Source organism: Prionailurus viverrinus, chromosome D4, assembly GCF_022837055.1.
Source record: "Prionailurus viverrinus isolate Anna chromosome D4, UM_Priviv_1.0, whole genome shotgun sequence".
Lineage (NCBI taxonomy): Eukaryota > Metazoa > Chordata > Mammalia > Carnivora > Felidae > Prionailurus > Prionailurus viverrinus.
Window position 1 is genome coordinate 81594193 of NC_062573.1, and position 13909 is coordinate 81608101.

At 37.5% G+C, this 13909-nt stretch overlaps 1 pseudogene; it reads left to right on the top strand.

The window, feature by feature from the left end:
- The first annotated feature begins 838 nt into the window (after positions 1-838).
- Positions 839-13565, top strand: LOC125149890 (26S proteasome regulatory subunit 10B-like; annotated as a pseudogene).
- The last annotated feature ends 344 nt before the right edge of the window (positions 13566-13909 follow it).

Here is a 13909-nt window from a genome sequence, read left to right on the forward strand (position 1 = left end):
AAATGATGTGAGCCTTACGATAGTTTCAACAATAGAAGGTATCTAGACTGAAGCACAATGAGAAAAACAACAACAACAAACCAGTCTCACTGTCCTGTGGGTTACTATCAGGCAGTATAACATCTGTGCCCTGGAGTCCCAAAATAAAAGGGGAAGGGAAATTTAAAAATGATTTAAAGAATGAAATTTTCTAAATTCCAAACAATAAGCCTACAAAGTCAACAAGATCATGAATCTTAAGCAGAATAAACATAATACATCAGGGCACGTTATAAACTGTTAACTTAAAATTATATTTTAAAAATCCTTAAAGACTTTTTAAGAAAATTAGGGGTGCCTGTGTGGCTCAGTCGGTTAAGCAACTGAGTTTGGCTCAGGTCATGATCTCACGGTTTGTGGGTTCAAGCCCTGCATTGGGCTCTCTGCTGACAGCTCAGAGCCTGGAGCCTGCTTCGGATCCTGTGTCTCCCTCTCTCTTTGCCTGTCCCCCACTTGTGCTCGCTCGCTCTCTCTCTCTCTCTCTCTCTCTGTCTCAAAAATAAATAAAATGTAAAGAAAATCAAAGGTGAGAAGATCTATCCACTTACTTGTACTCCCAGAAATAATAAAGGACATTCTTCAGACAGAAAATTACACCACATGGGAACTTGATCCTACAACAAAGAAATAAAGAGAGCCTTTGGTGAATATGAGGGCAAATATAAAATGTTTTATTTCTGATTTCCATGAAAGAGAATTGGATTGAGCAGAGCCATCCATCCCCCACTTTCCAGTGCTGCTCTCCTCCTTCATTCCACTTCTTCCACCCCAATGGCCATGGCCATTCTTGGCATCCCCTATGAGTGATGACATCTCATCAGGGCAGACCATAGAGATCCCGAGCTTCAGTGCTGTTGCAAAAAAGATGGTGGAGCACAAGAAGACCAACAACAGTCTTAAACAGTTAAGGGAGCAATTGAAAGAACTTACTGATTAGTATGAAAAGTCTGAAAATGACCGAAAGGACCTACAATCACCCAAGTCGGGTCAAACTGCGTCAAGTACTTAGAAGTTAATTGAAAAATTCGTTGTTAAAAGAGCCAAAATATATTGTCAGTTGTCATGGTTAGCTTGAAAAAAGCAGCATCCAGGAACAAGAGTTGCTTTGGATATGATTACATCGATATTTGCCAAGATTCACTGATCTTACAGCATGTCTCATAAGGATGTAAGGAATATTTCTTTTTCTGAGGTGGAGGGATTATCTGAACAGATCAGAGAATTCAGAGGCAATACAAGTACCTCTTACAAACCTAGAATTATTCCAGTATAGGAATAATATCTCCAAAAGGCTGTTTGTTATCTGGGCCAACAGGAAAAACACTAATGGCAAGAGCTGCTGTTAGCCAACTGGAATGCAATATCTTAATCGTAGTGTACAGTTGTACTGTAGACAAGTACACTGGTGAAAGCGCCCATTTGATCAAAGAAATGTTTACATTAGGAATCATCAGTCATGCATCATTTTTATCGATTAAAAAAAAATGCCATTGGTGGATACTGGTCTCCTGGAAGTACTTCAGCTGATAGGTTGAGAGGACTTTATGAGTTACTCAAATGGATGGATGTGATACTCTGCATAGTTAAAATGATCATGGCGATCAACAAGTACAATGGATTCTGCTTTGCTGTCTCCAGATAAATAGAAAAAAATATACATTTATTTATAAGCAAGGTTAGATATCCCCCAAACCTATGGAGGTACCATTACAAAGCATGATAAAATAGATTATTAGAAACATTTATAAGATTTTCAGATGGCTGTAATGGAGCAGACCTGAAAAATGTTTGCACTGAAGCAGGCATGTTTATAATTCATGCCGATCATGAGTTGGTAGTATAGAAAGACTTCATGGAAGCAATCAGAAGTAGCTGGTTTTAAGTAGCTAAAGTCTAGATTGGACTACAAACCTGAATTCCAAGAAGCTAAAGTATCAATTGGATTGGAGATTTTTGATGGCTACATGACACATTGGCTTAATGTAATAATCAGTTATAGATGTATGTATGCGATGGCAATAATGATGAAAAATGTATGAATAAAAATTATTTAAAACAAAGTAATGAAAATTTATTATGAAATTTGTAATAGATGTAGAGTAAAAGATATAACAAATAGAAAAGACAGGAGGGAGAAATTAAATATATTGCTGAAAAAGTCTTAAACTGCCTGTGAAGTGATATTATTTGAAGGTAATCTGCGATGAAGATGTATATTGTAAGCTCTAGAGCAACTACTAAATATCAAAATTATCTAACTACTAAATATCAAAAATTAAGAGAAATAGCTAAGTAATATAGGAGATAAAATGGAATCATTAAAAAAAATCACCCCAATAGAATGCAAGGAGAGAAAAATAAAGATCAAATGAGACAAATACAAAATAGCAGGAGCGTAGATTTAAACCCAAATCATATTGATAATTAAATTAATGATCTAAACATTCCAAATACAAGACATATTGTCAAATTCAGTGAGAAGGCAAGAACCAATTACATGCTGTTCACAAGGGACCAATGTTAAAGATGAAGATACCTAAGAAGTAAACAGGTGGAGGGGTACCTGGGTGACTCAGTTGGTTAAGCGTTGGACTCTTGATCTCAGCTCCGGTCTCAGTCTCAACATTGTGAGTTCAAGTCCTGCAGTGGGCTCTGCACTGGGTGTGGAGCCTACTTCAAAAACAAACAAACAAAAAAGATGGAAGAATTATATACAATGTAAATGCTAATCAAGTTGGGAGTGACTATATGAATATCAGGAATATGATAAAGGGAGACATAATAACCAAAAGCAATTTGTCAAGAAGACATGGCATGTGCCTAGTATTATCAGCATTTTGAAAGACATGAAATATAAGTAATCTAAAAGGACAAATCAACAAATACACAGTTCTAGAAATTTCAACACTTCTAATTGACAAAGCAGTAAGATGAGAGCAAGATCAGTAAATATATAGAACATCGAACACAATGCAAATCAGCCAACTTGACCTAAATGACATTTATAGAACACTCCACCCAACGAGAGCAGAATACACATATCAAGTACACATAGAATAATCATCAAGATGAAGCATTTGCTGAGCCATACAACAATTCTCAACAAATCTTGAAAGATTAATATTCTTCTCTGTCAACAACGTAACAAATCAATAAAAGGAAGATATTCAGTACATGCTGTGAAACACAGGACACTTAAACTGAGTCAAAGAAAAAATACAAGAGAAAATAAAAAATATTTTGTAGGTGCACCTGGCTGACTCAGTTGGTAGAGCACATGACTCTTAATCTCACGTTCATGAGTTCAAGCCTCATGTTGGGCATAAAACCTACTTTCAAAATAATTGTAATGAAAACATAAAAATACGTATGCAGGTAAGCTGTGATAAGAGTGACATTTATAGCTTTAGATTCCTCTATTAATAAGGAAGAAAAGTATAAATAACTTCAGAAACAACAAAACAAAGGGCATTTTTTAAATGTTTTTCATTTATTTTGAGAGTGAGAGCACAAGTGGGGGAGGAGCAGAGAGAGAGAGAACCCCAAGAAGACTCCATGCCTAGCACAATGTGGGGCTTGATCCCACCAATGTGAGTTCATGACATGAACTGAAATCAAGAGTCAGGGGCTTAACCAACTGAGACACCAATTGCAGCAGAAATTAAATTCAAGTAAATAAAGAGGAAGAACTAAAGCTAGAAGTATAATTCAACAAAACAGAAAAAAAAAAATGAAGGAATACAAGTGAGAGCAAAAGCTGCTACTTTGAAAATATCAATACAGTTGATAAACTTCAGGTAGAATTATTAAGAGAAAAAGTTTAAAAGGACATAGATGACCAAAATCAGTAATTAAAGAGGTTATTATTCATACCCTACTAACATTTAAAGGATCATGAGGGAAATATGAACTTATGCCAATAAATATGAGTAAGGACTTAGACACAACTGATTTCTTGAAAGAAAAAATGCCAAATAGACTAAAAAAATTTTAACTTAAAAGGATGCCTGGGTGGCTCAGTGTTTAAGTGGCCAACTCTTGATTTCAGCTCAGGTCATGATCTCACGGTGACATTGAGACCCACCTCAGGCTCCATGCTGACAGCACAGAACCTGCTTGGGATTCTCTCTCCCTCTCTCTCTGCCCCTTCCCTACTCACAGTCTCTATAAATAAACAAACAAAAAACAAACATTAAAAAAATTATAGTTAAAAACTTCAAAGTCACTGTAAATTTCAGGAATTAAAGAAGAAATAAGATAATCCTACACAGATTCTTTATGAAAATAAAAGCCAACAATTCCCTACTACCTTCATGAGGCCCCCATTACTCTAATACCAGAAACAAAAAGATATAAGAAAACTATACACCAATATTTCTTATGAGTATTGACACAAAAATCTTAATGGGTAGCAAAAAGATCCAGGAAAAAGGGAAAAAAATATGATATGAATATGTCACCACAGATACTTTAGATTTTATCTGAGGAATACAAAGTTAGTTTAACCTTCAAAAAAAATCAATGAAATATACACCATATTGACAAGATAAAGAAGAAAACCTGTATGACCAACTCATATGCAGAGAGAGCAGTAAACAAATTCAATACTCATGATAAAAAACCCTCAGCAAACTGGGAATAGAAGGGAACTTTTTCAATTGGATAAAGTGCATCTGCAAAAATCGAGCTAATATCACACTTAGTGGTAAAAGAATGAATGCTTTCCCCCTGGGACTGGAACAAGGCAAGGATGTTCACTCCTTAGTCTACATTGTACTGGAGGTCCTAGGCAATGCAATGAGGATGAAAACAGAAATAAAAGACCTCATATTGGAAAGGAAGAAATAAAATTGCCTCTACCCATACATGACATTATTTGTGTAGAAAATCCTAAGCAATTTACAAAACAAAAACAAAAAACCTACTAGACCTACTAAGTGAATTTATTATATTGTAGGATGACCAAAATACAAAAATTTACTATTTTTATATACTAGCAACAATTAAAAAGTAAAATTATTCAAAATACCACTTAATAACATAGAAATAAAATACTTACGGATACATTTAACAAGATATTTGTAAGTACTGTACATTAAAAACTACAAAATCATGTTGAAATTGAAGGCCAAAAAATGGTCTATGCTATTTTGTAACTTTTAGTGTACAGTACTTACAAATATCCTGTTAAGTGTATCCCTAAGTATTTTATTTCTAAATGGAAAGACATACCATGTTCATACATCAGAAAACTCAATTCTCGAAATGATCTGTAGGTTCAATGCAGTACCAATCATAATCTCAGCAGAAAGTTATACAAATGAACAAATCTAAAATTTATATGGAAATAGCAAGGACCAAGAATAGCCAATACAATTATTTATTTATTTATTTATTTAAAGTACTCTCCTCGCCCAATGCAGAGCCCAGCAAGGGGCCTGAACTCACAACCCTGAATTCAAGCAAGACCTGAGCTCAAGACCTGATCTGAGATCAGGAGTCAGACACTTAACCAACTGAGCCAAACAGAAGGCACCCTGGCAATACAATTTTTAAAAAAGCAAACAAAGGTGGGAGGACTTAGACTACCTGATTTTAAGACTTAAAATAAGGCCATAGTAATAAGACAGTGTAATGTCAACGTAAGAATAAGTGTAGAGATTAATGAAATGGAATACCGTATCATACGTATGGTCATTTGATTTTTGTAAGATATGCCAAGGTGACTGGATGACAGAACAGTCTTACAATTAATGTGCTGGAACTACTGGTTAGCCACTTGGAAAAAATGAACCTTGGCCTCTATTTTCACCATACACAAAAATGAACTCAAATGGGTTATAGACCTAACATAAAAGCTAAAACTATAAAACTTCTAGAGGAAAATTTAGAATATTGTAACAAAATTGCAAAGATTTGCTAGCTACAAAATGCAGAGTACCCCAGTTATAGGAGAAAAATTGATAAATTGAACATCATAATTTAAAATTTCTCTTTTAAAGATACTTTAAGGAAATGAAAAGCAAATCACAGAGTGGGAGAAAATGTTTGCTTTTCCTATAGCTGACAAAGGACTTGTATGAAGAATTTATGAACAGGCAACAACCTCTTTGACTCAGCTGCAGGAACTTGTTACTGGACATGTCTCCAAAGGCAAGGGAAATAAAAGCAAAAATGAACTATTGGAACCTCATCAAGATAAAAGTTTCTGCACAGCAAAGAAAACAATTAACAAAACTAAAATGCAACCTACAGAATGGGAGAAGTTATTTGCAAATGAAGTATCAGAAAAAGGGTTAGTATCCAAAATCTATAAAGAACTTATCTAACTCAACACCCAAAAAACCACACCTAATCCAGTGAAAAAATGGGCAAAAGATGTGAACAGACACTTTCCCAAAGAAGACCTCCAGAGGCTGACAGGCACATGGAAAGATGTGCAACACCACTTATCATCAGGGAAATACAAATCAAAATCACAATGAGATACCACCCCACACCTGTCAGAATGGCTAAAATTAACAACTCAGGAAACAACAGATGTTGGTGAGAATGCATAGAAAGGGAACCCTTTTGCATTGCTGGTGGGAATGCAAGCTGGTGCAGCCACTCTGAAAAACAGTATGTAAAATAGTATATTAAAAATAGACCCAGCAATTGCACTACTAGGAATTTGTCCAAAGGATACAAAAATGCTAATTCAAAGGGGCACATGCACCCCAATGTTTATATAGCAGCACTATCAACAATAGCCAAGTTATGGTAAGAGCCCAAATGTCCATCAACTGATGAGCAGATAAAGAAGATATGGTGTGTGTGTTTACACACACACATACACACACGATGGAATATTACTTGGTGATCAAAAAGAATGAAATCTTGACATTTGCAACAAATGGATGGGACTAGAATGTATTATGCTAAGCGAAATAAGTCAGAGAAAGATAAATGTATGATTTCACTCATGGAATTTAAGAAACAAAACGGATGAACATAGGAGAAAGGAAGGAAAAATAAGATGCGGATGCAACCCATAAGAGACTCTTAAATACAGAGAACAGACTGAGGGTTGCTGGAGGGGTGTTGAGTGGGGTGATGGGCATTAGGGAGGGCACTTGTTGGCGTGAGCCCTGGGTATTCTATGTAAGGGATGAATCACTAAATTCTACTCCTGAAACAAAGCAAACAAAATTTATGAAGACCTCTTACAATTCATTCATAAAAAAAAACTAAAACGACACAAAATATTTGTACAAACACCTTATAAAAGGAGATGTGTGAATGGCCAATAAGCATATGAAAGGAGGCTCAACACCCTTACTCATGAAGAAATGCAAATTAAAACCACAGTAAGATAGCACAACATCCTCACTACAGTAGCTAAAATTGAAAAGACTATGTCAAGACATATGTAAGTCAGGATCCAGTCTTTTGCATTTTATGGCTAAATATATTCAAAACTCAGGTTTGTAAAAGATATAAACGTAAAAATTTGAAAGACTGATAATACTAAGTGTTGGTGAAAAGGTGGGACAACTGGAGCTCACTTTGGAAAATCACTTGACAATTTCTTATGAAGTTGAATATACATTTATCATATGCCACAGCATTGCCACTCCCACAGATTTACCTGAGGGAAATAAAAACACGTTCACAGTAAAACTTGTACATGATTTTCATAGCAGCTTTATTCCTAATGTAATGGAATGCTATACCAAAATTGAAAGGAACAAATTACTGATTCGTGCAAAAACACAGATGTATCTGAGAAACCTTATGCTGAGTGAAATTAGCCCAGCATGAGTATGTACTGTATGACTCCATTTATATTCTACAAAAGGAAACGCATCCATACTGGAAATGATAATCTGGGCCAGGATTGACTTGCAAATGGGCAAGCCACTACTAAGCATTTGGAATTTCCATTTGAGATGAAATCCGTTTACTACCATCCTTGCCTTAAAACAATTCAAAACCACTTTCTAAACCAATGTCAGGGGCTTTATCATTCAAGCCCACCCAAGAAAACATGAATCACATCAGGTATTTGAACAGTAAATTTAACACAAAGAGTTAGATTTGTATTAGAGGACCAAAAAAGAAGTCAAATAGCAAAGTAACACAGAGATTAGAAAACAAAACAAAACAAAACAAAACAAAAAAACACATAAAACAAACTTTAGGAGGCAGCTACCATGCCTACACAAAGGAAAGACTTTAAGGTTATCAGAACATGGAAGCTTAGAGGAAGGGCACCTATGGAGTGGGGACCCAGATCTCTGAGGAGAATGTATTGTCTGCCCAGCTGGTGCTGGTACTACAGGGGCTTGGGGAAGGGCCCCCACAGAGATGGGGCTCACATTTTTGAGGAAGGGGTGGCAGTCAGCTGGCATTGGTATCTCTCAGGGAAGGAGGTGATGCTGGTTGTGGAAGTTGAGGATAAAATGAAAAAAGCTGTCATTGCTAATGGGTAGAAATGCTGCTGAGTGATTTTGAAAGAAATAGGGAGCAAGAGGGGAAAGGGTTCCCTCTAGTGCCCCACTGGCAGAATCAAACAGGAAGCCAGCTAGTAAAGGCAAAATGTGGTGTACAGGATCCGAGTAGCAACATCACAGAAAAATACAGGAGATTTAGGTCTGAGAGCCAACGACTACTAGCCAACAAATCAAAGTAGAAATCAAAGCAGAGACCAAATCAATGAACACCAAACAAATATGTGTGAATGATTTCAGCTCATGATTTTATTGACCCGAGGGTTATTGAACAAGATGCTGGGATCAAAATCTTGACCCAGCTCTACTAACTAGGAAATAACATAAAGGAGCCTCAAAAAGTTGCTTACTCTCAAAGTATCACAGCTTCCATTCATTTTTTCCTGCTTCAGGATTGTTCTAAGGAGTCTGTAAGAAAAATGTGAGTATTGCTTCCAAATGCACAAAATCATTGCTAGCACAATTATAAATATTACAAGGTAGACATTAAACCAAAGAACAAATACAAAATATTAAAGTGAGTAGGGACATATACAGCTATGCAAATAACACACTTGGTTATTAATTTCATACTTTTCTAATTCAGACTTTTCATGTGTGTATATCAGTATGCTAATAAACTGTACTTTTATTCTTTTTATTGTTCTCAAGGTAGCTAACTTCTAACTAGCTTGAATCTAGCTTCAGGAGTAGATTCCAGTGATTCATCACTTATATGCAACACCCAGTGCTCATCCCAACAAGTGCTCTCCTCAATGCCCATCACCCACCCCCTGCCCCAACACCCTCTAGCAACCCTCACTTTGTTCTCTGTATTTGAGAGTCTCTTATGGTTTTCCCCCTCTCTCTTTTTATCTTATTTTTCCTTCGTTTCCCCTAAGGTCATCTGTTAAGTTTCTCAAATTCCACATATGAGTAAATACGTGATATTTGTCTTTCCCTTACTGATTTACTTTGCTACTTTGCTAGTTAATAATACTATTAAAAGTATTACTTTTAATACCCTCCAGTTCCATCCACGTTGTTGCAAATGGCAAGATTTCATTCTTTTTCATCACCAAGTAGTATTCTAGTATATGTATATATCCATTCATCAGTTGATGGGCATTTGGGTTCTTTCCATAATTTGGCTATTATTGATAGTGCTGCTATAAACATTGGGTGCATGTGCCCCTTCGAATCAGCACTCCTGTTTCTTTTGGATAAATTCATAGTGGTGCAATTGCTGGGTCTTAGAGTAATTCTATTTTTATAATTTTAGAGGAAGCGCCACACTATTTTCCAGAGTGGCTGCACCAGTTTGCATTCCCACCAACAGCACAAGAGGGATCCTGTTTCTCCACATCCTCGCCAACATCTGTTGTTTCCTGAGTTGTTAATTTTAGCCACTCTGATTTGATGTGAAGTGGTGTCTCAATGTGGTTTTGACTTGTATTTCCCTGATGATGAGCATCTTTTCATGTGTCTGTTAGCCATCTGGATGTCTTCCTTGGAAAAGTGTCTATTCATGTCTTCTGCCCATTTCTTCACAGGATTATCCCTTTTATTTTATTTTATTTGATTGCTGAGGCTAGGACTTCCAACACTATGTTGAATAACAGTGGTGAGAGGGGACATCCCTGTCATGTTCCTAATCTCAGGGGGAAAGCTGTTATTTTTTTCTCATGGAGGATGAGATTAGCTGTGGAACTTTCATATATGATTTTTATTATGTTAAAGTATGTTCCTTCTATCCCAGCTTTCTTGAGCATTTTTATTAAGAAACGATGCTGTATTTTGTCAAATGTTTTTTCTGCATCTAATGACAGGATCATATGGTTCTTATCCTTTCTTCTATGTGATGTATCACACTGATTGATTTGAGAATATTTGTGATGTATCACATATGTGATGTATCACACTGATTGATTTGAACCAGACCTGCAGCCCAGGAATGAATCCCACTTGATCATGGTGAATAATTCTCTTAATATACTGTTGAATTTGAGTTGCTAGTATCTTGTTGAGAATTTCTGCATCCATGTTCATCAGGGATCTTGGACTATAATTCTCCTTTTTAATGGGGTCTTTATCTGGTTTTGGAGTCAAGGTAATGCTGGCTTCATTGAATGAGTCTGGAAGCTTTCCTTTCATTTCTATTTTTTGGAATAGCTTGAGAAGAATAGGTATTAACTCTGTTTTAAATACCTGGTAGAATTCCCCTGGGAAGCCATCTGGTCCAGGACTCTTATTTGTTGGAAGATTTTTGATAACCAATTCCATTTCTTTTCAGTTATGGGTCTGTTCAAATTGTCTGTTTCCTCCCATTTGAGTTTTGGTAGTGTGTGAGTGTCTAGGAATTTGTCCATTTCTTCTAGATTGTCCAGTTTGTTGGCATATAATTTTTCATAGTATTCTCTAATAATTGTTTGTATTTCTGTGGTGTTGATTATGATCTCTCCTCTTTCATTCATTATTTTATCTATCTGGGTCCTCTTTTCTTTTTGAGAAGTCTGGCTAGGAGTTTATCAATTTTGTACAGTCTTTCAAAAAACCAGCCCTTAGATTCATTGATCTGTTCCACTGTTTGTTTTTTTTTTAAATTCTATATTGTTTATTTCTGCTCTAATCTTTATTATTTCCCTTCTTCTGCTGGCTTTGGGCTTTTTTTTGCTCCTTTAAGAGCTTCTAGCTCCTTTAGGTGTGATGTTAGGTTGTCTGTTTGGAACCTTTCTTGCTTCTTGAGATAGGTCTGAAATGCAATGCATTTTCCTCTTAGGACTGCCTTTGCTGCATCCCAAAGGGTTTGGGCTGTCATGTTTTTATTTTCATTTGCATCCATGTATTTTTAAATTTCTTCTTTAATTTCCTGGTTAAGCCATTCATTCTTTAGTAGGATGTTCTTTAACCTCCATGTATTTGGGGCTTTCCAAATTTTTCCTGTGGTTGATTTCAAGTTTCGTAGTGTTGTGATCTGAAAATATGCATGGTATGACCTCAATCCTTTTATACTTGTTGGGGACTGTTTTGTGACCCACAAATGGAAAATGTTGCATGTACACTTGAGAAGAATGTGTATTCTGCTGCATTAGGGTGAAAAGTTCTGAAGTTTGGATGTTAAGTCCACCTGGTCCAATGTGTCATTCTGAGCCATTGTTTCCTTATTGGTTTCTTCTTAGATGATCTGTCCATTGCTATAAGTGGGGTATTTAAGTCCTCTACAATCTTGGTATTGTTATCTGTACATTTGTTTATGTTTGTGATTAATTGATTTATATATTTGGATTCTTTCATGTTGGGGGCATAAACATTTATAATTGTTAGCTTTTCTTGATATCATTAATTATGATGTATTGCCCTTCTTCATCTCTTGTTACAGTCTTTGTTTTAAAATCTAGTTTGTCTGATACAAGTATGGCTACTCTGGCTTTCTTTTGACATCTAGTAGCGTGATAGATGGTTCTCCATCCCCTCACTTTCAATTTGCAGGTATCTGTTGTTGGGTATTTGGCTACTCGATCCACTGGTCAGTCTTTGCAAAGTTCCTGCTTGCTCATTGTGGTGGATTGTTTGGACCTTCCACCAGGTGTGCTTTGATTTGTTTGTTTTAGTAACCCTGGAAAAAAGGAAAGTGTGTGTGGGGGGGGAGGGGGGAACCTGATACCATACAAAGAGAAAAATGAAAGGGGTGGGAAAAAAAAGACCAAGCAGAGCATCAAAGAAACTATAAGGCTTAATCCAGAGAGAGAGAAAGGAAAATAAAGGAGATATAGAAAAGGTGCAAAAAGAATAGAGTAAAAATGCTTGATTAAACAAAACAGAGAAATTATATATATATATATATATATATATATATATAGGAATTAACCAAAAATCAAGTCAGAAACTATGAGCCTTATTCCAAAGGAAAGAAGAAGGTAGAAAAAGAGAAGAAAAAAAAAAAAAGGCAAGCAGACTAACATACAAAACCACAGGTTAGTTGTCTGTTGGTGCCTGGGACTGTGGCTGTGCTGGTCTGGAGGAGAGGCTGTCTGTTCACTCATTGTCAGTCTCGCTCTAGTAGATAAGCAGTTGCCAGGCACGGAGGGGCAGGGTTTAGTGTTAAAGGTCCCACCTCCACTGGGGGCCGCTGTATCTTTCCCTGAAGCCCCGCCGTATTGGTGATGGGGAGAACAATGGCCATGGTGACACCCCAGTCTCTCCTCCCCAGACCTGGTATCTTGAACCATGTTGTTCAGGCAGCCCTCCCCAAATAGTGGCAGTCAGCCTACCCTGCTCTGTGGTCCCCCACCCGTCCTAGGCACTGGGCTGGAATTCAAAACCCTATGTCTCAAAGGGCCCTGCACCTGGCAGATTCTGTTCTGCCATAGCACCACTCAGCCTTGCTGATCAAAGGCCTAAAGGGGCGCCTGGGTGGCTTAATCGGTTAAGTGGGCCGACTTCGACTCAGGTCATGATCTCACAGTTTGTGAGTTTGAGTTCCGTGTTTGGCTCCGTGCTGACAGCTCGGACCCTGGGAACCTGCTTCCGATTCTGTGTCTACCTCTCTCTCTGCCCCTCCCCCGCTCATGCTCTGTCTTTCAAAAATGAATAAATGTTTAAAAAATTAAAAAAAAAAAAAAAGGCCTTTGGCTGGTGCCTGCAGGGTCTTTTATCCTTGGGGAGGCAATAAACCGTGTTCCCACAGTACTCAAGAAAGGAAACTGTTCTCTCCCAGTGTGCCCCTGAGATTGTTACTGCACCCCGGGCCAGCTCCCTCCCCACCAGAAGTGTGCTCACAAGGTGGGCTGAAAACGCCAATCTTCAGCTCCTGAAGCTATTTGCAAAATAGAAACTGGCACTCTCATATTCCCCGCTCCCCAGTCCCTGGTCCAGAGACGTTTTTCTCTTGTACTAGCACAATACCACACTTCCACGGCCTCTTTTGTGTCTCCACAGAAGGGGTTCCCTTCCCTTCGTGCCTACACCGTTTTAGCTCTAATTCATATACTCCCACCTCTGTCCCGGCCAAGCCGTCTCCCTCCACCTGTGGAGATCTGTCACTCCACAGATTGATTTCCTGGATGTTCCAAGTGATCTGACCTCAACATAGCTGTGTTTGAGGGCCGAGGGAAATCCTGGTCCCCCTATTCTCTGCCATCTCAACTCCTCTGTCTCCTGTATTTTTGTTCTTACACTATAAGGACAAACTTGTAATTCAAACTGGACTCAAGTGCATCACTGCGTTTTGGTCTGAGCATAGGCAATTCTCACTGTTGCATTTTCATCTAATGCTCAGAAGACTTAATCCACCACTAAACCATGATGTGATCTGTCATTTTGTATCCAAACAGGTGGCTCCCCATATTTAGAAAGGTAACTGAGTGTGGACTACCCAGGAACTGTTCAAAAAGTTCAGA